The sequence below is a fragment of the Anomaloglossus baeobatrachus genome, chromosome 6 (genome assembly GCF_048569485.1).
Source record: "Anomaloglossus baeobatrachus isolate aAnoBae1 chromosome 6, aAnoBae1.hap1, whole genome shotgun sequence".
Lineage (NCBI taxonomy): Eukaryota > Metazoa > Chordata > Amphibia > Anura > Aromobatidae > Anomaloglossus > Anomaloglossus baeobatrachus.
In genome coordinates, this window is record NC_134358.1 from 143,660,489 (window position 1) to 143,684,673 (window position 24,185).

Below are 24,185 nucleotides of genomic sequence, written 5' to 3' on the forward strand. Positions count from 1 at the left end.
GGAAGGTGACCTTAAACCGGCGGGCCGTGTTCAACATGCGCCGACATATGGCATTAAGGGAAACCAAGCTTGAGTCATGCTCGGACTGATAGTGGGTTTTTGTTACTATGGGAGTGTAATGTTAATACATGTAGGTGGAATAAATAAAAACTATAACCGGAGAACAGTGGGTTGTAGTTAGTGATGCAAGGGTAACAAAGGGATGTAAATGTTTTCCCATAAATATAGAAGTGGTCGGGATAGGTTGCTTCATGAATTGTTATGGTTGGGACTATTCAGGATTTTTTGAGGGTAACACTGTCAGGCATGCATATGAGCAGGCAGTGATTTATTAATCACTTTGTAAACCTGCTATAAATCAGAAAAAGATATGCGCACTGACGCTGTAGTACTAAGAGCATATCCATGCCTTTCAGTGTTGGATTAATTGTGTGTGAATGTGCACTATCCCTGAAACCCAATAAAACAGGGAAGCATAGGTGGCAGAGGTTAACTCCAGCCCACAACCTCCGATCGTGATACTCTTTAAAAATGGGAACTTCTGTTCTGTCCGGGTTAAGGATGATATACTTTTGAGTTTCCTGAACCGGAACGGTTAAATAATGCGAATGTCGGATCTAGTTCCTATCCGTACCTTCCGGGTGGAGCTGATCTGCAATTGCGTTCCACGGACCGGAAATGACGGATAAACTAACACCGGATGTATTGTATAATCCCGCCCCCACTTCCGGTTACGCCGCGCACTTCCCGCGGTATTTAAACCCCGTATTTGACCCAATGCACTATCGTTCCCTGAGGAAGAAGGTGAAACGCGCGTCGGAACGGGAGGGGTGGCGCCATTACGGACATCACATACTGGTCAGTAAAGCTGCATAACTGTATTATCTTATCGCTATATCCCCTGCTATGCATTAGGGCTGTTTGGAGCGATGTTAGAAAGTGGATTAGCCTCATAGGTTTTTACGCTTTCTAATTATGCATTATCAACCGCTCCAAACACCGGATGAGCAGTAGTGCAACATTTATATTGCCGGCCTCCAACCTCTCGTGTAGAGAGGGACTAGGGGTGAAACTATAGCAGTGGTTGCTAGCCATTTTTGTTTACTAACCAGCAGTATCAGAATACTTACGTTATGTTTCAATTGCCCCCTACACAGGGGAGAATTTGGAGGTTGTCTGGTATATCAATGCAATGTATTGTGGCATGAATAGCCCCCTTGCATATGAGAAAATTTAATTGCTCTCCAAATCACCTACCAGCTGTTTATGTGGTGCCCTTTTAAATCTAAGGGCATAGGGCATAGTGTAAATTAGCACACTTTATGGATACTAGTATATATATATATCATCATTGATTCTGTGACTATGTCCCGTTGGTATCCATCCCTGTTTGTGCATACCCTGCTTATTTTTAATTGTGTGTGATTTTTGTAACAATAAAAGATTTTTTCATGTTTTGGAAAAAAGCCGCTGTGTCGTGTAATTGGTAGTTCAGTAAGGTGGTATTCCTGTATTATATAGTAGGTCCCTGCTAGAGATTAATACATATTCAGGGACCGGCGTATCTGGTTGCTGGCATTCCACCTAGACTCCAGCCTGTTCCTGTGTCCTGTATTTGTGTTCCTTCCATGTGATGTACCCTGATATTCTGCCATGTGATGTACCCTGATATCCTGCCATGGGATGTACCCAAAGCCCTGCTTTGTTACTTGTTATGCTGCTGTGTGATGTACCCAAAGTCCTTCCGTGTCCTGTGAATAAAGTTGTGCTTTATGTAACCTGAAATCTGGATGTACCTGCTGGCTAACATCACTCTGCTCTGGTCCATGCCTGTGCCTGCAGTGCTCTGTTGCAGTTCGTGCTTGCTGTACCCAATGTCCGGTGTCTGATGACCTCTGCTCGATGTCTGGAGCCTTACCCGATGTCTTGTGTCTGATGACTTCTGCCTGATGAAAATGAAAATTCGGAGACATGTTGTCAGTAGTTTATAGAATAAAAGAACAATTTACATTTCAATCAAAAATATACCTAGAAAGAGAAAAATTATAGAAACTGAAAGTTTTGCAGTGATCTCTTAATTTTTGCCAGAGCTGTATATGTAAATACGTGTGGTCAATATAAAGGAGTGGCACATGAATTATTCCTTCCAAAAACAGTACTGAGGACCAGGGGACACTTACTGCGAGTGGAAGAAAGACAGTTCAAGTAGCTAATTAGAAAAGGGTTCTTTACGGTTAGAATAATCAGATTGTAGAATACCCTACCACCATATTAGCTTTTAAAAAAGGGCTGGATGATTTCCTCAGTACACACAACATTGTCGGTTATAAATGATTTAATGACAATATGTATAATTGGTGGAGGAAGGTTGAACTAGATGAACCTAGGTCTTTTTTCAACCTATGTAACTATGTAATTATTTAGATGATGAAATACATCACAGAAGTAGAAATCAACATTTAGATGATGAAAAGGCAATTTATGGCTGAACCACAGAAATAGCAATCACTATTTAGATGCTGAAATGTCGATTTGGGGCAGGCCGCAGGACCACAGATTTAGCTATCACAGTTTAAATGCTAAATTCTAAATTGCTGGCAGGACTACAGAATTAGCAATCAGGATTAAGATGCTGAAATGTTGATTGGTACCAAGAGCACAGAGTTATTATGAATTTGTATTTAACTGCATTTACGTGCAGCAGCACCATCCCCAATCTGTAGCAGTCTCAAAATGGCGCCAACGCCTCATATCTTATATGCAGAGGGACATGTGACTTAAGGGGGCTTTACACGCTACGATATCGTTAATGTTTTATCGTCGGGGTCACGTTGTTAGTGACGCACATCCGGCGTCATTAACGATATCGCAGCGTGTGACACTTACCAGAGACCTTAAGCAACCTCACAAATGGTGAAAATCGTTCACCATGGAGAGGGCGTCCCAAAACCAAAAATCGGTAATGGTTGATTATCGATGTGGTTCGTCGCTCCTGCGGCAGCACACATTGCTGTGTGTGACACCGCAGGAGCGAGGAACGTCTCCTTACCTGCCGCCGGCCGCAATGCGGAATGAAGAAGGTGGGCGGGATGTTATGTCCCGCTCATCTCCGCCCCTCCGCTTTGATTGGCCGACCGCTTAGTGACGTCGCGGTGACGTCGCTGTGATGCCGAACGTCCCTCCCCCTTGAGGGAGGGATTGTTCGGCAGTCACAGCGACGACGACGACCAGGTAAGTGCATGTGACGCTGCCGTAGCGATAATGTTCGCTGCGGCAGCGATCACCAAATATCGGCATAATGATAGGGGCGGGTGCTATCACACTTGCCATCACTAGCATCGGCTAGCGATGTCGCAGCATGTAAAGCCCGCTTTAGGCAGCCAATGACACTTGTATCTGACCGTTGTGGATGTTTTCTGCTTCCTGATTTGCTGCCAGAACATCCACACATTAAGTTAAGAAAAAAAAACAGTCCATACCTCCTCCTCTCATGAAGCACCTCCCCCTGCTCATCATGCAGGTCTACTATCCAAGCCAAAGTCATAATAACTTAGAAGAAAAGCATTAGTGCAATTGCAAACAATTACCGAGCAAAGCCAAACATTGCCGATTTTTGAGAAAAATGCCTGGGCTTCCAAACAATATCTGAATGGACCAGGTTCGTGCCAAATTTGAGATTGGTGAATTTTTCTATCAAGTTCGCTCATCTTAAATTCTAAACTGCTGGAAAAAAAAACTTGCACAAAAGAGGTTGAGTTTTTTTTATCTTTGCTAACTAAGATGAAACTCTGCACGGCTTACACCTACTGTTGAAAATTTTGGTAAATAACCGTTCATAGTTTTTTCATCATAACCTGGCAACTCTCAATATGCTTGCTTCAAACAGACTTTGCACAAGCTGCCATTCTTAATGGGACTCAGTGGATCCTTGGTAGCGATGAGTGAGTGCTCTGTGCTTGATTGAGCATTAAGGTGATCGAGATGCTCGATACTGAATGGAGTATACTGGTGCTCTGGTGCTATAGTCGAACTCCACCCCGCATGTTTTCTGGCTCTTTTTTCAGCCGGTAAACATGCTGGAATTGCCTGTTAATCATGGTAATACCGTAGCCATGTTGACTACTGGCATTACTGTGATTGGTTGGCCGCATAGCGCCATCGGCTCTATATAAGACCCAGAGACACCATATTTACTGCACTCTTCCCTGAAATAGTATAGGGACTAGGGAGAGATTCTGCTGAGAAGGGAGACTGTCTTATAGCGTAACAGTATCTGCTGGTACAACAGAAAACCAACACTCCTTTTCAGGGCTAATTAAAATTCTATTCTCTAATAATATCACTCAAGAATCATGTATTAACGGCCTGTAGGCAGTGATTCAAGCCTTACACAGTGTCCTGCTGCTAGCTAAAAAAATCAATTGTATTCTCTAATAATACCGCTTTTCCACTTAGACAATGAAGTCACTCAAGCAACATGGCAAAGTGGCAGGCACAGCGAGGATAGCAGCTCAGAGAGGGAGGGATCTGCAGTATCACAACAGGCAGCAAGAGGCGGGGGGGACTAGAGAGAGAAGGTGGACAACTGTTCCTCAGAGCAACCACACCCCACAAGATCCCAGGCCAGGGGTTAGGTGTTCCCCAGCCTAGCAATTTTTATAGAGTGTACAGAAGACAAGAAAACGGTCATTTCCATCTGTGCCATACCAAGCTCAGCAGGCACTAGGCACTAGGTCACTATAATCCTGACCACCAAAACAATGCTTAGGCACATTTCATTCAAATACATGATTAGGTGGGTGGAATGCCTTGGTCCATAATTATTGTTTCTGGGTGACCCCACTGCCTCTTTCCTTGTACTATGTGCTTGCCAATCCCCTCTTCAGGATGCAAATGCAGATGATTCCTGCCCTGCACCTGCCAGTATATCATCAGCATACTTATCTGATTGTTTGTGAAGAAGCATTCAGTGTCCCTGCCCAGGTCTTGGAACAAAGGTGAAAATACTCAGCCAATCACCCACAGGCAATTAGTGAGTAGGGTTTAGCAGTCTAGGAGTCCGACTCCTTAAAAATGGTAAAAACAAAAGTTGTCTGAGGCCCTCCTCTATGTGTCTTCCAGGGCATATTGCAGTCACCCCTTCTAATTTTTGGCAGCCCTTGCACTTAATGCATAGGCTTTATGAGTGTAGGAGTCCCACTAACTAACAATTTTAACAGAATGTATGAGTCCCTCCGTTATGTCTAATACAGAGTGTATTAGAGTCACTCTTCCTTCTAACTTTTGCCAGTTCTTGCATTTGCCGCATAGACACCACATCCCCAGATAAGACAGTAAAATGTAAAAATTACATTTACCAGTGAATGGCTTTTTCACTATTGAAAGCAATGAGAAAGTATAAAAACACAGCAAAAATGCGACATGTCAATTTAGCATAAGGAGTGGAGGAGGCTTTTTTATTTTTTTTTTCCTCTTTTTTAATTTGATTTATTGTATATACAAGTCATTATGCAGGAAAGAATGTTTCCTAGAAAAAAATCCTGTAACATCAATTTTATTTTCGGTTTTGTTTTATTATCAGTCCATAAAAGTGGTGCAATACTCTAACAATATTGCTCACAGCAGCCACTTAGCAGTCAGAGATGTGTTCAGGCATTTTCTCCATACTGTTCCCATTCCACTTGAGTGCTGTTTTCATCCATTTCAGTGATTTTCATGCCCCTCCACAGACGTCTTGTGAGAGTCTTCTGGAAAAATGCTTGAGTTTCCCATTACCTTCCATTATACTCATTACTCGAGACGAGCACTCAAGCCGTTCGATTTGCTTGATTTGAGTGCAGAGCACATGAGCATTTTAGTGCTCACTCATCACTACTGTTTACTTATTCGGATTTTGTTACTTCTTTTAGGGATCAGAAACTGTGAAGCTGTTGAAAGAAGTAACATGCTAATTCTTCTGGTGGCTTTCTTTTTTAACTGCCCATTCTTCATAGTGGAGAGTATAGGGAAAAAATGTCGGCTACAAAACACTGGTGGAGGGAGAGAATAGGGAAAAAATGGTGGCTAAAATACATTGGTGGACAGTATAGGGAAAAAATGCCAGCTAAAAAACATTGGTGGAGGGAGAGTATAGGGAAAAAATGGCAGCTAAAAACATTGGAGGAGAGTATAGGGAAAAAAGTTCAGCTAAAAAACATTGGTGGAGAATATAGATAGAAAATTCCGGCTAAAAAACATTGGTGACGAATATAGGGAAAAAAATGCCTGCTAAAAGACATTTTTGGAGAGTATAGGGCAAAAATGCCGGCTAAAAAATCATTGGTGGAGGGAGAGTATAGGGAAAAAATGGCAGCTAAAAAACATTGGAGGAAAGAATAGGGAAAAAATTCTGGCTAAAATACATTGGTGGAGAACATAGGGAAAAAATAGCGGCTAAAAAAACATTGGTAGAATACCAGCAAAGCTTCTTTAGGAAAGAAAAATACTGGAGCAGCTTCGCATAGGAAATCCTTGTTCAGGCACAACACGTAAATGCATATTAACATATGTATCCAATTGACTTATGTATTGCTAAAGAATAAAGAAACAAAATCAATAATGGTAAGTAGGTAATATAAGTAATGGACGCAAAGGATTTTAGAACTCCCTTTCTGTCCAAATCATGAAGATGTAAGTATTACAACATTGAATGAAAAGAACAGAAAATGCTCATTCAATCGCAAGTCATATACAGTAGGTTATATAAAAACGCTGATTCACTGCACAGTCAAATAATCTATATGCAAAATAAATATATGCCTTGGAGGTGCAGTTACAGATTCTAGCCTCATGTCAAATATTATAATAAGCCATTTAATTAAAAATCCAAAAGGCTGTTTATTAAAATCCATGAGCACAAAATGTTTTTGTGGCCCTGTTATTGTATATCTATAAAGAGCGTTGTCCACTACCCGCTGATAAAGCAATTGTACAGTTAATAGTTATTAGGACACCGATAAATCTGGTGTACAAAAAGCAGCGTCTGATTGCCAGCAGTTGATTATTATGGGGAAAACAATGCTCTGTGTAATTATTGCTCTTGTTTAAGGTCTTGGTGAGATGAGATTTCACATGTATTAAAATAATCACCGGAGCCGAAATGTAAATGTAAATGCTCAGCTCAATATAACGGCGTCATTCGGCAACGGCTGCGCGGGTCGGGCCTTTGTTTTTGATGCAAGCTGGAAATATAATGTTTGATTTACCCTGTGTTATGGACATTATGGAGAGGCAGCATAAGTTTCCATGTTGGCAAATAGAAAAAGAATGATATGGGATTGGATCACGCATCAGATGAATTTCTTTCTTTGCTTTTGATCTGCAGCATTTCTCTGTACTATTATTAATACATTGAATTCTCCACAGACTTGCAAATCCTTGGCTTCATTTGCATATGTCGGTTTATAAATAGCTAAATAAAGAAAATAAGCTATACCCTACAGTATCTATTGAGAGTGTCTGGAAGTCTGCAGAAACAGTTGCCAGGGCTTATGATCATTTTATATCCATATATGGAGAGTAATAAATGATAAAAAGCTTGACTAATATATGTATACAAGCAGTATGGAAGGCTTAATGGCCGATTGTACTGGACTCCAAATTGTCTACTAAAATATGAAATAGCCGTGACCAAATATTTATGGTATGGAGCATCCTGTCTACGTGACCTACAACAGACAGATGCTTCTCAAACCAAAAATTGGGCCTTGTGCACACCAGAAGATACTAATTGGAATCATAGACCTGCATGGACCAAACATGTGTCAGGTGTTATCATCATGAATATATGTATAGTATATGTATATATGTATAATATCTATAGACAAAGAATCCAAAAACAGCATTCTAGAAAATATTTAAAACAATAACTGACCTAATTAGCCAATATTTGCCAAAATTTAGACTAAAAATAGGGATGAGCCTTTCTTACGCAGTCTTGAGAAAGGCTCGATATTTTTTTAAACAAAACATCAAAACATACGGACTAAGAATGACTAATATTTTTTTAAATATTTTGTGGAGTGCTGTCTACTTCTGGATTCCATGTATTAGAGCCACTGGTTCACTAATTGGAAATATGCAGCCATTTGGATCATATAATTTTGCTAATTTCATTACTGGACGCTATCTATGTGCACTAATATACAAAGCTGTTAGTAAATGGTGAATGTGCTGAAAAAAAGATACAGATGTAGAACAAAGTGATTTTTTTTTCAATGCGTTTCAGCGAAACCTCTTGCATTCATCAGGAAAAAAATCATGCACATATATATGTGTGATTTTTTTCCTCATGAAGGTGAGAGGTTTTGTTGAAACGCGTTGAAAATAAAATCACTTTGATCTCCATCCAGATCTTTTTTTCTGCAAGCAGCACAGCATAGTACCCATTCACCACCAGCCTTGTACATTGTCCAGGTGCAGCAGCTGTTTGATGCTTAATAAGTAGATGAGCCTCTTATAAGTAGATGAGCTGGGTTCACAAACAACGACAACGATGTCGCTGTTACGTCACCATTTCCTGTGAAGTAACATCGACCTTAGATGATCGCTAGTAAGCTGTCAAATATGTAATTTTAAGCAGCGACGGAGCAGCGATCATAGAGACCTCGACAGTCGTTGTGCGGTGTCACACGCGTCGCTATGCGACGACTCAGATCTTAATAGAGGTGTGGTGTTTACCCCTAGACATGTTTTACGATGCCTCTTTTCACGCCCCTCTGTTCCGATTGGTGATCGCTACAGCGTCTTTGTGTTGCCTTTTTTCACGCCCCTCTATTCCAATTGGTGATCACTACAGCGGCGCCTGATTGGGTGACCATGCCAAACAAAGGAAGACGCAGTAGTGCTTTCATTCATTCTATTTCATTTCATTCAAATCCACAAAGAATGACACACTAGCGACACCAGACAGAGAATCTACTACGTGGAACAAAGAATGGAACTTAAAGAATGAAATCACTGTAATGCCTTCGGCAAGGTACCCAATCGGAACGCTGTTGTAACCACCAATCGGAGTCGTAGGGGCGTTGCAAAATACACCGCAAAAACACGCCCTTGTCCTGCCTTCAGTCCTACGTCACTGCCTTCAGCGTCATCGCGACCGTCGCTGCTGCGGTGTCAAACACAAGGTTGCTGAGCTTATCATCATGGCGCAGCGGGATAGCAGCGATCAAAAAATGACCTGGAACATTCAGGAGCGAGCAGCGATTTTGCAGCAGGGGTCTGATTGTTGTTATTTGTCAGACACAGCGACGTCGCTGTTGAGGTCGTTGCTATGTCACAGAAAATGGCGACTTAGCAGCGATGTCGTTGTCGTCATCGCTGTGTGTGACACCACCTTTAGCTTTGCTTCTTATCTGCCTTCAACACAGATAAGACCCTATTGTGCTCCTGTTACTTTCCAAATTTTACCTCCTCTACATGCACTAATATACTGTCATGTTCCTTCTCTAAACTTTCAGGCCAGTGTCCATATGATAAAGAGGTGGCCTGCTACTTTTACATTGATGGCATATCCTTAGCCCACATCAAAGGGAGAGAGATGACCTAGGATGTACCTGTATGCCCTAAGTAGTGATGGGGGATCCCTCCAATGTTCGGGATCGGCAGTGGGATCGAGATAACACGAACTTGCGTCCGATCACCAAACTCGGGCTTTACAGTTATAAGATGTGGCAGGAGGGGCTATAAAATAAAGAATATAGTTAATGAAAAACATTATCATTATACTTACAGGTCCCGTGACGCGTTCAGCAGACTCTGTCTCCCGGCCACTTCTGCTTCCGTGTCCGATCATTGCTGTGCCGCCCGATAACCAGCACTGTCTAAAGGACCTTCCATGATGTCAAAACCATGTGACCAGTCAGGTGTGAATGTTGTACAAACATTGGCTTACAGACTGGTAACCTTACTATGACGTCATTGAAGGTCCTGTTAACTGAACTTTGACTGTTAAGTGGGGTTTACCCGCAACGACATCGCTAACGAGATGTCGTTGGGGTCACGGAATTCGTGACGCACATCCGGCCTCGTTAGTGATGTCGTTGTGTTTGACACTGCAGGAACGACCGGTAACGATCAAAAATACTCACCATATCGTTGATCATTGTCCAGTCGTTGTAATCCCGATTATCGTTGCTGTTGCAGGACGCAGGTTGTTCGTCGCTCCTGTGGCAGCACACATCGCTATGTGTGACACTGCAGGAAAGAGGAACAACCTCGTACCTGTGTCCGCCCGCAATGAGAAAGGAAGGAGGTGGGCGGGATGTTTGGCCCGCTCATCTCCACCCCTCCGCTTCTATTGGGCGGCCGCTTAGTGACGTCCCTGTGACGCCGAACTAACCGCCCCCTTAGAAAGGACACAGCAACGTCACTAGGCAGGTAAGTATAGTGTGACAGGTATTAGCGATGTTGTGCGCCACGGGCAGCGATTTGCCCATGACGCACAACCGATGGGGGTGGGTACATTCGCTAATGATATCGCTGTGTGTAAACCCCGCTTTACTGTAGTTTGTAGTTAGTGTTGCATCGGCATCACATGGTATAGCTGCACACTCTCCTGACAGGACCAGTTGGCTACATGAATTTCCATGCAGCTGAGGCGCTCCTGTCTGGAGAGCATCATGTCGTAGCGGCTGATACCGATGTGAGACGCAAGTGGAATCATCCCCTCAGTGTCAGCCTGGTTCTCGCTCTGTACTGAGCGATGAAGCAGAGGTGACATTGCTCTCCCTGCTTCTCTCTTTGTAGAGACACTTGTCTTTACAGAGTGATGAAGCAGAGTTGACATGGCTCTCCCTTTGGACTACGTCAGACTAAGGACTTTTTTTTTATTACAAAGCTGGAGTCTCTGAATTTTTTTTGTTTTATTTCTTATAAAAAAAAATTTCTCTGTGTTTTTTTTTTACTGTTTACTAGAAATTCAGCTGAGAATACAAAGCTGGTATTAACCCTTTTATTACCCAGCGTGCCACCGCCATCTGGGCCGCTGGATGAGCCAGGTAAAGCGCCTGGAAATGGCGCTAAGAAACAATGCACCATTTCCAGGGGCGGCTGTAGGCTACGGAGAATCCCAGCCCCCAGCTGCCTGGTTTTACCTGACTGGCAATCAAAATATGGCAGGAGCCCATGCATTTTTTTTTAATTGTTTTTTAAATAATTAAAAAAAAATGGGCTTCTTGTATTTTGATTGCCAGCCATGTACAGCTCTGGCAAAAATTAAGAGACGACTGCAAAATTGTCAGTTTTTCTGACTTTTACCTTTATAGGTATATTTTTGAGTAAACTGTTCTTTTATTCTATAAACTACTGACAACATGTCTCCGAATTTCCAAGCAAAAAATGTTGTATTTTCTGAAAATAGTAGTTTATAGAATAAAACAACAAGGTACAGTTTACTCAAAAATAAACCTATAAAGGGAAAAATCAGAAAAACTGAAACTTTTGCAGTGGTCTCTTAATTTTTGCCAGAGCTGTGTATACATACAGTATATATATATATATATATATATATATATATATATATATATATATATATATATATATATATATATATATATTTGTACACAATATATAGTTGTATAAAAATAAATCATTAACAGAAATGATGTAGCGCTCTACAGTATTTTTGATTCTCAGCACAGATAAAGTGGACGGCTACGAGCTGCCACACCCATCTACCTGGCTTTACCTTTGCTGTTAATCAAAATACAGAGAAGCCCTTTAATTTTTTTTTAATTATTTAAAAAATAATTAAAAAAGAAATGTGTAGGCTCCTGCCGTAGGTTGATTGCGATCCAGGTAAAGTCAGGCAGCTGGGGGCTGGGATTCTCCGTAGCCCGCAGCCACCCCTGGAAATGGCGCATTGTTTCTTAGTGCCATTTCCAGGCGCTTACCCAGCTCAACCAGTGGCCCTGGTGGTGGTGGCACGCTGGGTAATAAAGGGGTTAATACTAGCTTTGTATTCCCAGATGGTGCTAAGCCCAAAATTCATGGTGTCACATGTTATGATTCAGGGACTGAGGAGGATCAAAAAAATGCGGAAACCCAAAAAGTAACCAGAGTAGCTGGAACCTTAATGGACTGCAGACCTAATCCTGACACAAAACTAGAAGTAGCCGTAGGAAGAGTCTACGATGACCTAGTCATCTCGACACAGCCGGGGAACTAAATATTCTTACAGATAGAAATATAAGAAAAGCTAATGTGCCTCGGAGCAATCCACAAAGGTATAGATAGCCCCCCACATGTAAAGACTACGGTGATATAGGAAAACACAATACAAAGCAAGAAAACAGATTCAGGAAAGATGAGGCCCAAACAATATTTATAGGAAAGGGTACGAAAGAGCACTGTCTACAGCTGTAAAAACCCTAAAGAATCTCAGCACGCCTGACATGGAAAAACCCTGAGACCATACGGCCTCTCCCCCACTATATCAGTACTCTGATGTTACTGGGATCCAAAAACACTAATATAGATGAGGGACTGAATTTAATACCAAGCATGACAAAACACATTACATTGCAGAATCATGGAGCTAAATATACAGACACTCCCAGCAGGAAATGATCCAATTTAACTAGGAACTCCACACAGGCAAAATAGGAATCAAGTAATAGTATCAAAACAGAAAAAACAACAAGAAAGTGGAAACAGTAAGCAAAGACCAACTTATCTTGAGAGGAGTTCTGGTAGAGAGCAGGGCTGGTTTCAGAATGTCCTTAGCAAGAAATCAACTGAGCACCAGCAAATAACAGGAGAAACCTACTCAGTTATATAATCCCAATCTGAAAGGCCTGATTGCCAGTCCTCCACAGGTGTGTGGATCTCAATCCACAAGTCAACTGCACTGCCAGCACTGACCACAAGAGGGAGCCCCAAACTGGAAAATGTATTCACAACAGTCACGACAAAAAAGACATGCCCACCATGAATTTCTAGTAAACAGTAAAAAAAAACACAACACATAGAATTTTTTTTTTTATAAAAACAAGAGAAACAAGAGACTCCATCTTTATTATAAAAAACTCTTAGCTCGACATAGTCCACAGGGAGAGCCATGTCAACTCTGCTTCATTACTCTGTAAAGACAAGCGTCTCTACAGAGAGAGAAGCAGGAAGAGCATTGTCAACTCTGCTACATCGCTTTGTACAGAGCAAGAAGCAGGCTGAAAGTGAGTGGATCATTCCATTTGCATCTCGAATTGCATCACCCGCATGGCATGACACTCTCTGGACAGGAGCGCCTCAGCTGCATGGAAATACATGCAGCTGACCAGCTCCTGTTGGAAGATTTTGCACCATGATGCGATGCGACACTCGCACAGTGACAGTCAACGTTCAGTTAAAAGGACCTTCGATGACGTTATAGCCATGTGACCAGTCTGTTAGCCAATGTCTGTACAATATTCACAGCAGACTGGTCAAATGGCTATGACATCATGGAAGGTCCTTTAGGCAGTGGTGCTTACGGGGGGGGCACAGCAATAATCGGAAGCAGAAGCGGCCAGGAGACAGAATCTGCAGCACGCATCGCGAGACCTGTAAGTATGATCATAATGTTTTTTAATAATGTGCTTTTTTTTACAGCCCCTGGAGCCGAACTGGACCCGAACTGTAACCAGGAAAGCTCATGTTCGGAATTGTGTGCACGATCACTATGTGGTCAGTACGATCCCCGAACTTTACAGTTCGGGATCACCCATTACTAATCCTAAGTCAGTAACGGGTTAATAAAAATATAAACGTTAATGATCTTTATTGAATTTCACAAATGACAATTAAAACACATTTACCAACAACCTAGGGGATACAGTGATTGCTGGAAAAAAACAAATATCTGTGGTACGAAAAAATGTGTAGGTGTAAATTCAGTATCTTCTTAAGTTAGAAGTCAGGCTAGCCCATATGATATATGAGAAAACCATATATTCCTAATGGAATGCTGAAATTCAAAGAACACCGGTATGACACCAATGAGCCAGAGGTATATTATGGTAATGAAAATTATGCAATAGACCAGCTACTAAAGTGCCTGGTGCTTGTAAATGACCCAAATCCAACGGGGATTCTATCTCATGATGAAAATTATGTAGTATGAAGTGCTACTAAATTGCCTAGTGTTTTACATTGAATACTTGTTTTAAATCTACTGGCTTAAAATAAATGTACATCAAAGATTAAATGTAGCATATATCAGTATAGTAAAAGCACAATGTTATTTGCATCCTCATAATGTGTGTATAGAAGGTAAGGATATTATGGACAATACACCATGTCAAGTGCACATACAGTTGAAACGAGAAGTTTACATACACTATCTAAAAAGATACATCTACAGGTTTCTATCACTTTCTGACATAAAAATCAGAAGACACCTTTCCCATTTTAGGTCAATCAGGAACCAAAAATATTTATATTTTCCTAATGCCAGAATAATGAGAAAGAGAGAATGTTTTAAGGCATGTTTATTACTTTCTGCAACATCAAAATATTACATACATTTCATTAGTATTTGGTACCATTGCCCTTAAACTGTATGACTTGTGTGAAACATTTTGGATATCCTTCCACAAGCTTCTCACAATAGTTGGTAGGAATTTGGGCCCATTCCTCTTGACAGAAGTGGTGTAACTGAGCCATGTTTGTAGGTCACCTTGTTCACACCTGTCTTTTCAGCTTTGCCCATACATTTTCAATAGGATTGAGATCAGGATTTTATGATGGACACTCCAAAACAATGACTTTGTTATCCTTAAGCTTTTTTGTAACCAGTTTGGCAGTAGCATGCTTTGGGTCATTGGGCATTTGGAAGACCCATTTGCACCCAAGCTTTAAGTTCGTGATTGATTCTTGAGATGTTGCTTCAGAATTGCCACATATGCTTCTTTCATCATGATAAGAGATGGCCACCCCCCTAGAGTTCGAGTTCGGTTCGCCGAACGGTTCCCCGTTCTACGAACCATTTGTCAAACCATTCATCGAACTCTCGAACCCCATAGGAAACAATGGGAGGCAATCACAAACACGTAAAAACACATTATAAATGTACACATACAGTTAATAAACATTGCCATAATACTTACCTGTTCCGCGATGCATCCTGCACTCTGTCTCCCACAGCTTTTCCATCAGATAATCGCTGCATCCTCTCAGTAACCAGCAGTGATGACAGGTCCTATTGTGACGTCAAAATAGCATGTGACCAGTCACGTGTCTATTATCTCATTGGCTACAGACTGGTCACATGGCTTGGACGTCATGCTAGGTCCTGTCATTTTATCTCTCCAGTACACGGTGCACGTTTGTGTATCGCCGTGTACCGGCGACGTGCTCTGGCACACGGTCGACTCCCCGTTCTGCTTTCCCGTTCCGTTATTGATTGGCTGACACAGCCGGTAAATAACGGAGATCACCGTTGCCATAGCAACGCGCCTGTTAGCGGTGACTTCACCGCTAACAGCCGCAGCGGCACCGGGAATCACGTGATCGGAGCACCGTTGCTATGGTAACCCGTTTGTCAGCGGTGACGTTACCACTAACAGCCAGCAGCACTGATCACTCATTGAGTGAAAAGCCTGCATGGGGAGCAGCGTGTTTCTCCCATGCAGTGTTGCTGATGGAGCAGAGCTGCGTTGAAGGAGAAAGAAAACAGAAGACCATGGGTCGTGGAGGGATGCGAGGGAGTAATAAACATGGAGTCTCTAAGTGTGTCTATGTATTTATTTCTATTAAAGTATTTTTTCTCTGTGTGGTGTCTTTTTTTAACCCTTTATTGGAGATTCTTAGTGGCCGGGTCAAACGTGCCTGACATTAAGAATCTCTGGCCTAATACTAGCTAGTAAAACAAAGCTAGTATTAACTCATTATTACTCAGGGCTGTTGGAAGAGTTGGATACAGCGCCAGATTATGGCGCTTCTATGAGAGCGCCATTTTCTGGGGTCGCTGCGGACTGCAATTCGTAGCAGAGGGGCCCAGAAACCTCGGGCCAACCTGTGCTGCGGATTCCAATCCCCAGGTGCCTTGTTGTACCCGGCTGGACACAAAAATGGGGTGAAGCCCATGTGGGTTTTTTCTTTTAATCATTTCATGAAATTCATGAAATAATTAAAAAAAGGGCTTCACTATATTTTTAGTTCAAATAGGGTGCAAATAGGCAGCTGGGGGTTGGGGGCAGCCCGTACCTGCCTGCTGTGCCTGGCTAGCATACAAAAATATGGCGAAGCACACGTCATTTTTTTGTAGTTTTTTAGCAAAAAAAAATAAAAAATGCTTCCCTGGATTTTCCATTGCCAGTGAAGGTAACACCAAGCAGTGGGGGTTGGCAGCCAGTGGATTACCCTTAGCTAGCAATACAAAAAATGCAGCGGGAGCCCATATATTTTTTTTTAAATTATTTATTTAAATAACTAAAAAAAAAAAAAGGGCTTCCCTGTATTTTGATTGCTGGACATCACAGTGCTGTAAAAATAAATCTTTAAAAATAGACGTAAAGCTCCGCGGTATTTTTGATTCTCAGCGCAGATAAAGCAGACAGCTACGGGTTGCCACCCCCATCTGCCTGGCGTTACCTTGGCTGGCAATCAAAATACAGGGAACCCCATTAATTTTTTTATTAAAAAAATAGTTTAAAAAAAAAATGACGTTGGGTCCCCCCATTTTTGATAGCCAGCTAGGGTAAAGCAGATGGCTGTAGCCTGAAAACTACAGCTGGCAGCTTTACCGTGGTTGGGGATCCAATGTGGAGGTCACCCCAGGCTCTTTTTTTATAATTATTTTATAAATAATAATAATTACAAAAAAAAAGTAGGGTCCCCCCAAATTGGATCACCAGCCAAGGTAAAGCGGACAGCTGTGGTCTGGTATTCTCAGGGTGGGAAGGTCCATAGTTACTGGCCCTTCACAGCCTAAAAATAGCAGGCTGCAGGCGCCCCAGAAGTGGCGCATCCACTAGATGCGCCAATCCTGGTGCTTCAGCTCATCCCGTGCCCTGGTGCAGTGGCAAACGGGGTAAGAAATGGGGATGATACTAGCTGTGAGGTCACCTGACATCAAGCCCAGCAGTTTGTGATGTCATGGCGTCTATCACATAACCGACATCAAAAACTGTCAGTACTAACAAAACAAATAGACAAAAAAAATGCATTTGAAAAAACACTCCCCAAAACATTCCCTCTTTCACCAATTTATTGTAAGGAAAAAAAATAAGGGGGTCCCACGATGACTCTGGACTGTCTAGAATATGGGGGGACACGCTCAGGGAATGTATCCCCCATTTTCTAGGAGTGCAGAGCCTCCATGTGAAGAGTGTGGGTACAATGAATCTGCACTCACTCTCCCCGGGTCCACAGCAGCAGAGTCCATGTCGTAACTGTTGCCACCAAAGCTACAATGTCCTGCTCATGAGGTAAGGGCATGCCTAATCAGGAGAACTATTCTACATTTCCAAATATTGGTATTTGCTGATATTATTGCTATTCCACCTACTATATATTAGGGATAGGATCTTGGAGATGGAATACCCCTTTAAGTCCAGTTATCCAGCTGAATGAATACTAAACAACAGAGCTCGCTATTTAGACATGTTTTCTTGTGGCGTATTACGAACTCTCATGTTTGGTAGTCGTTCAGCAGGGCAACTATAAAATCAAATACCTCTATTTGGAGTTGTAGTATAGCTCTCCTGATCAACTATGTTCCTTACGTCATGAGCAGGGAATTGCAGTAGCTTACAGATGCATGGTTACCACCACTCACTGTGTCTGAACACAGGAAGCTGAGCTGACAGCCGCTCTGTGCATGCAGCAGCGTCTATTGTGAAGGAGGGGGCCGAGGGGGATCAACGCTGCACAGGTACCGTGGGACATCGGGGAACACCCAGTGGGGGTGACCTGGCAGGGCCTAGGGAGGAGTTTTCTGTCGCAAGTCTCATGGCACATGCGACAGAAATCAGAGGAGTAGGGTGAATGCGGCTGGCGCGCTGCTGTGCGCGTGGCCATCTTAGATTTCCGGGATGGGGTCGGGGGGGCACTTTGGCGACACCAGGGGACCGGAGTGGACCAGGGAGGAGATTTATCTCCCATCTGACATGATTGTTTATGCCAGATGGGAGATAAATAATTTTTTACCGGTGCTGTCATTTACTGTAACGTGATCATCGGTATACGGTGTATACCGGTGATCACGTGAGTGGGGACCATAGAAAACGGCCTGAATCATGATCTCCAGGGTCTCAGCTACCCCCTGAAAACCCAGAGATTTTCTGACGCTGGGGGGTGCTATTCACTTATTTCTGCCTGCTGTTTATAAACGGCAGATTAGAATAAGGCTTCATTCACACGACCGATCCATTTTTGCGGTCCGCAAAAAGGGTTTGTTTTTTTCACGGGTCCATCCTTGTGGCATCCGTTTCCATTCCATAGAAGGTCCGTATGTCATACGTTTGTCATCCGTGTGCCTTCCGTTTTTTTTGCGTACTGCAAAAAAACTGAAGGAGGGAAAATACATAAATTTACTCAGGATCCATAGCTTCAACCTACATGAGGCGGTCACATGTTCACTCCAGTGCCATTTTCTACTGCTTTTCACAGTGTAGAGCGCTTTGGTGATTTTCCTGTGCTTGTACACTTCATATCAGTCTTTTCTGTCATTATGGCAGAAAGACACATAATGTCCCACTCTCCCGCATTTTGTAATTTTGCACCCTTTGCTGCCTTTCATGTGGCATTAAGGGGTGCTTAGTCTTGTATTTAAAAAAAAAAACTAAATAAATTTTTAAAAAAAATGACGTGGGGTTCCCCCTATTTTTGTAGCTGGCTAGGGTAAAGTAGACGGCTGCAGCCTGCAGACCACAGGTAGCGGCTTCACATTGGCTGGTAATCCAAAACTGATGGCACCCCACGCTGTTATTTTAAATTAAATAAATAATTAAAAAAAAAACACGTGGGGGTCCCCCCAAAATTGGATCACCAGCCAAGGTAAAGCGGACAGCTGGGGTCTGATATTCTCAGACTAGGGAGGTCCAGGGTTATTGGACTCTCCCCAGCCTAAAAATAGCAGGCCGCAGCCGCCCCATAAGTGGCGCATCCATTAGATGTGCCAATCCTGGTGCTTCGTCCCAGCTCATCCCGTTGCCCTGGTGCGGTGGCAAACGGGGTAATATATGAGGTTAATACCAGATGTGTAATGTTACCTGGCATCCAGCCCTGGGGTTCGTGAGGTCAGGCGTCTATCAGATATCTGACATCACCAACCCAGTCAGTAATAAAAAAAAAAAATAGACGACAAACACATTTTTATTTGAATAAACACTCCTCAACACATTCCCTCTTTCACCAATTTATTAGAAAGAAAAACAAATCCAGGTCTACTGTAATCCAAGGGGTTCCCATGATGATCCATACCATAGTCACTGTCCCAGTCAATGAAGAACAAAATGTTCCCCATTGGCTTGGAGAGCAATGCAGTGACCTGAGCTAACATCAATAGGTCAGCCCAGGTCACTACAGGGCATGACAAGTGCTGCTCTAAGGAGCGAGGTACATTACCTGCGGTGACGATCTCCTGCACTGCTGATAGCAGAGCTGTCACTGACTTCAATGACCACCGCCTTCACAGCCAAGTATCGCAGAAGCCTGTGACGTCACCGCTAGTCACAGTCTCGGGTCGTCAGCTTGAGCAGGAGATGTGACAAGTGGCGGCCATGGAGGACAGTGACAGCGCTGAGGTCAGCAGGGTGGGATTTCATCACCGCAGGTAAGCCGAGCGGGGCCATGTGTGCGCAGTGCGAGGTGGGTGGAGCTTAGCAGGGCCATGTGTGCGGAGTGCGAGGTGGGTGGAGCCTAGCGGGGTAATGTGTGCGGAGTGTGAGGTGGGTGGAGCCTAGCGGGGTAATGTGTGTGGAGTGCAAGGTGGGTGGAGCCAAGCAGGGTAATGTGTGCGGAGTGCGCGGTGGGTGGAGCTAAGTGGGGTAATGTGTGCGGAGTGCGAGGTGGGTGGAGCCAAGCGGGGTTATGTGTGCGGAGTGTGAGATGGGTGGAGCCTAGCGCGGCCACGTGTGCGGGCAGTGGAGTGCTAAGTGGGTGGAGTCTAGTGAGGCCATGTGTGCGGGCGGCGGAGTGTGAAGTGGGTGGAGCCTAGTGGGGCCATGTGTGCGGGCGGCGGAGTGCGAAGTGGGTAGAGCCTAGCGGGGGTATGTGTGCAGGCGGTGGAGTGCAAAGTGGGTGGAGCCCAGCGAGGCCATGTGGCGCTGAGGACGTCAGTGCCAGGGACTGCATGGCTGGGGACAGGTGAGTGTGTTTGTGTGTGTACATGCCGCATGCAGGAGGGGGCGGAGCCCAGCGGGGAAGTGTTGGCTCCCTACACACGTAACCAGGGTAAATATCGGGTTACCAAGCAAAGTGCTTTGCTTGGATACCCGATATTTATCTTGGTTACCAGCTTACGCAGGCTGCCAGCGATGGCTCCCTGCCCACTGTAGCTGTAAAAAGCCCTGCTTTTGGTGATCGAGCCGTTCTCGAACGTAACTTGAACTGTCGAGCTTTTAGCAAAAAGCTCGAGTTCAATCTCGAGCACCCCCAAAATCACTCGAACATGAAATTGGCGAACCTCGAACATCGCTCATCTCTACTCATGATGCCATCTATTTTGTGAAGTGCACATGTGCCTCCTGCAGCAAAAAACCCCACAAAATGATACTGCCACCCCCATGTTTCACATATTGGATGGTGTTCTTAGGCTTCAAAGCTTCTCCCTTTTCCCTCCAAATATAACAATGGTCATTATGACCAAACAGTTAAATTTCAGTTTTAGCAGACAACAGGACATGTCTCTAAAAATCAAGGTCTTTGTTTCTGTGTGCATTTGCAAACATTAATCTGGCTTTTTATGTTTCTTTTAGAGTAATAACTTCTTCCTGGCAGAGTGACCTTTCAGCCCATGTTGATACAGTACTCTTTTCACTGTGTATAATGACACAATCTTACCAGCTTCCACCAGCATCTTCACAAGGTCTTTTTCTTTTGATCTTGAGTTGATATGTACACAGAATCTGTCTCTTTCCTAAGCACTATGATGGCTGGACATTCCCATCTTGTTAGTACTTGCATATGATTGTTTGTAAAGATGAGCGAGGTATCTTCCGGTATCTGGAAATTGCACACAAGGATGAACCAGACTTGTGCAAGTCCACAGTTCTCTTTATGAGATCTTGGCTGATTTCTTTTGACTTTCCCATGATACTACACAAAAAAGCAGTGTGTTTAAGGTGTGCATTAACATTCATCCACAGGTATGTCTCTAATTAACTAAGATGTTGCCAATAAACCTATCTGAAGCCTCCAAAGACATGACATCATCATATGGGCTGTTGCATATTGTTTAAAGGCATAGCACTCTTAGGGCGGCGTTACACGAGATGATATATTGTGCGATCGCATGAGCGATCGCACCCGCCCCCGTCATTTGTGCAGCACGGGCAATTAATTGCCCATGTCGCCCAAAGTCGTTAAATCCCCGTCACATGTACTTACCTCCCTAAGGACGTCGCTGTGGGTGGTGAACATTCTCTTCCTGAAGGGGGAGGGACGTTCGGCGTCACAGCGACGTCACACAGTGGCCGCTCCATAGAAGCGGAGGGGCGGAGATGAGCGGGACGTAACATACTGTCCAACTCCTTCCTCCTTCCTTCCTCATTGCCGGCGGGACGCAGGTAAGCTGTGTTCGTCGTTCCCGGGGTGTCAAACATAGCGATGTGTGCTGCTACGGGAACGACGAACAACCAGAAAGCAGAAGGATGAACAACATTATGGAAATGAACGACGTGTCAACGAGCAACGCTAAGGTGAGTATTTTTGCTCGTTAGCAGTCGTTCGGAGGTCTGACATGGTACGCTATCTCTAACGATGCTGGATGTGTGTCACGAATTCCGTGACCCCGATGACATATCGCACGATATGTCGTACCGTGTAACACCGCCCTTAGTGTATGTAAACCTTTGACTTTACAGAAAGTAAAAAAAATGGCTAAAAACATTCTTTATCTCATTATTCTGGCATTTGGCAAATATAAATAATTTTGCAATCCTATTTGACCTAAAACAGTAAAGGTTTATTCCGATTTCATGTCAGATAGTGAGAAAAACATTTATATGGGCTGTTTTAGATAGTGTATGCAAACCTATATATACACACTTATTTATACAGCTGTATATATACACCCATGCGTCTATACTGCATATTACTACTGCATACTACTACATGGGTTACACATATTACTGTGTGGAGGGCCCATAATAAAAAAATAGGTGGCGCATAATTCTATATGGGGGTGACTAAAATAATATGAGGTCACATAATACTATAAGGGGGCATAATAATATGTTAGACTGCTTAATACTATATGTGGCTGTATCCTACTTTATGGAGCACATAATACAATACGGAACTGTATCCTACTGTATGGGGGCACATGATACTATAATGGGGCACATAATACTATATGGGGCTGCATAATACAATATGGGGTGCATAATACAATATGGGGCTGCTTCCTACTGTATTGGGGCACATAAAACAATATGGGGGAGCATAATGCAATATACGGGCACATAATACTATGTGGGGCACATAATACAATATGGGATGCATAAAGCAAACTGAGGGCGCATAATGAAATATGGGGTCACATAATACTATATGAGTCGCATAATACAATATTTGGTTGCATAATACTATATGGGGTTGCATAATACTATATGGTGGCGTATAATAATATGTGGCTGCAACCTACTATAAGGGGACACATAATACAATAAGGGGCTGAATACTACTGTATGGGGCACATAATACTATTGTATTATATCCCCCATATAGGATTATGCACCCCAATACAGTAGGATGCAGGCCCATATAGCATTATGCGCCCCAGTGCAGTAGTATGCAGCCACATATTGTATTATACACCCCATAAAGTATTAAGCACCTCCATAAAGTATTATGCTCCCTCATACACTAGGAAGCAGCCACATATAGTATTATGCACCCCCATAAAGTATTATGCACCCCATATAGTATTATGAGAATCCATATTAAATTATGCACCCCATATTGTATTATGTTCCCCTATACAGTAGAATGCAGCCCCATGTTGTATTATGCAGCCCCACACATTATTATGCACCCCATATACTATATTATGATCCCATATTGTATTATGCTCCCACATATTATATTATGCGCCCCCATATTGTATTATGCGCCCTTATATAGCATTATTTGCCGCCATATTGTATTATGTGCCCTTATACAGTAGGATGCAGCTCTATATTGTATTATGCAGCCCCATATTGCATTATGCAGCTCCAGATATTATTATGCACCCCATATAGTATTATGTGACCACATATTGTTTTATGCAGCCCCATATTGTATTATGGGCCTCCATACAGAAGGATGCAGCCACATATAATATTATGCAGCTCCACATATTATGTGACCCCATATAGTATTATTTGACCCCATATTGTATTATGCGCCCCCATATAGTATTATACACCCCCATATTGTATTATGTCCCCCACACAGTAGTATATGCCACCCATATGGTAGTATGCAAGTAGTATGCAGTACTAGTATGCAGTGTAGACACATGGGTGTGTATATAGAGCTATATAAGTAAGTGTGTATATATATATATATATATATATATATATATATATATATATATATATATACAGTATATATATATATATATATATATATATATATATATATATATATATATACAGTACAGACCAAAGGTTTGGACACACCTTCTCATTCAAAGAATTTTCTTTATTTACCTGACTATGAAAATTGTAGATTCCCATTGAAGGCATCAAAACTATGAATTAACACATGTGGAATGAAATACTTAACAAAAAAGTGCGAAACAACTGAAAATATGTCTTCTTTTCTAGGTTCTTCAAAGTAGCCACCTTTTGCTTTGATTGCTGCTTTGCACAGTCTTGGCATTCTCTTGATGAGATTCAAGAGGTAGTCACTGGAAATGGTTTTCACTTCACAGGTGTGCCCTGTCAGGTTTAATAAGTGGGATTTCTTGCCTTATAAATGAAGTTGGGACCATCAGTTATGTTGTGCAGAAATCT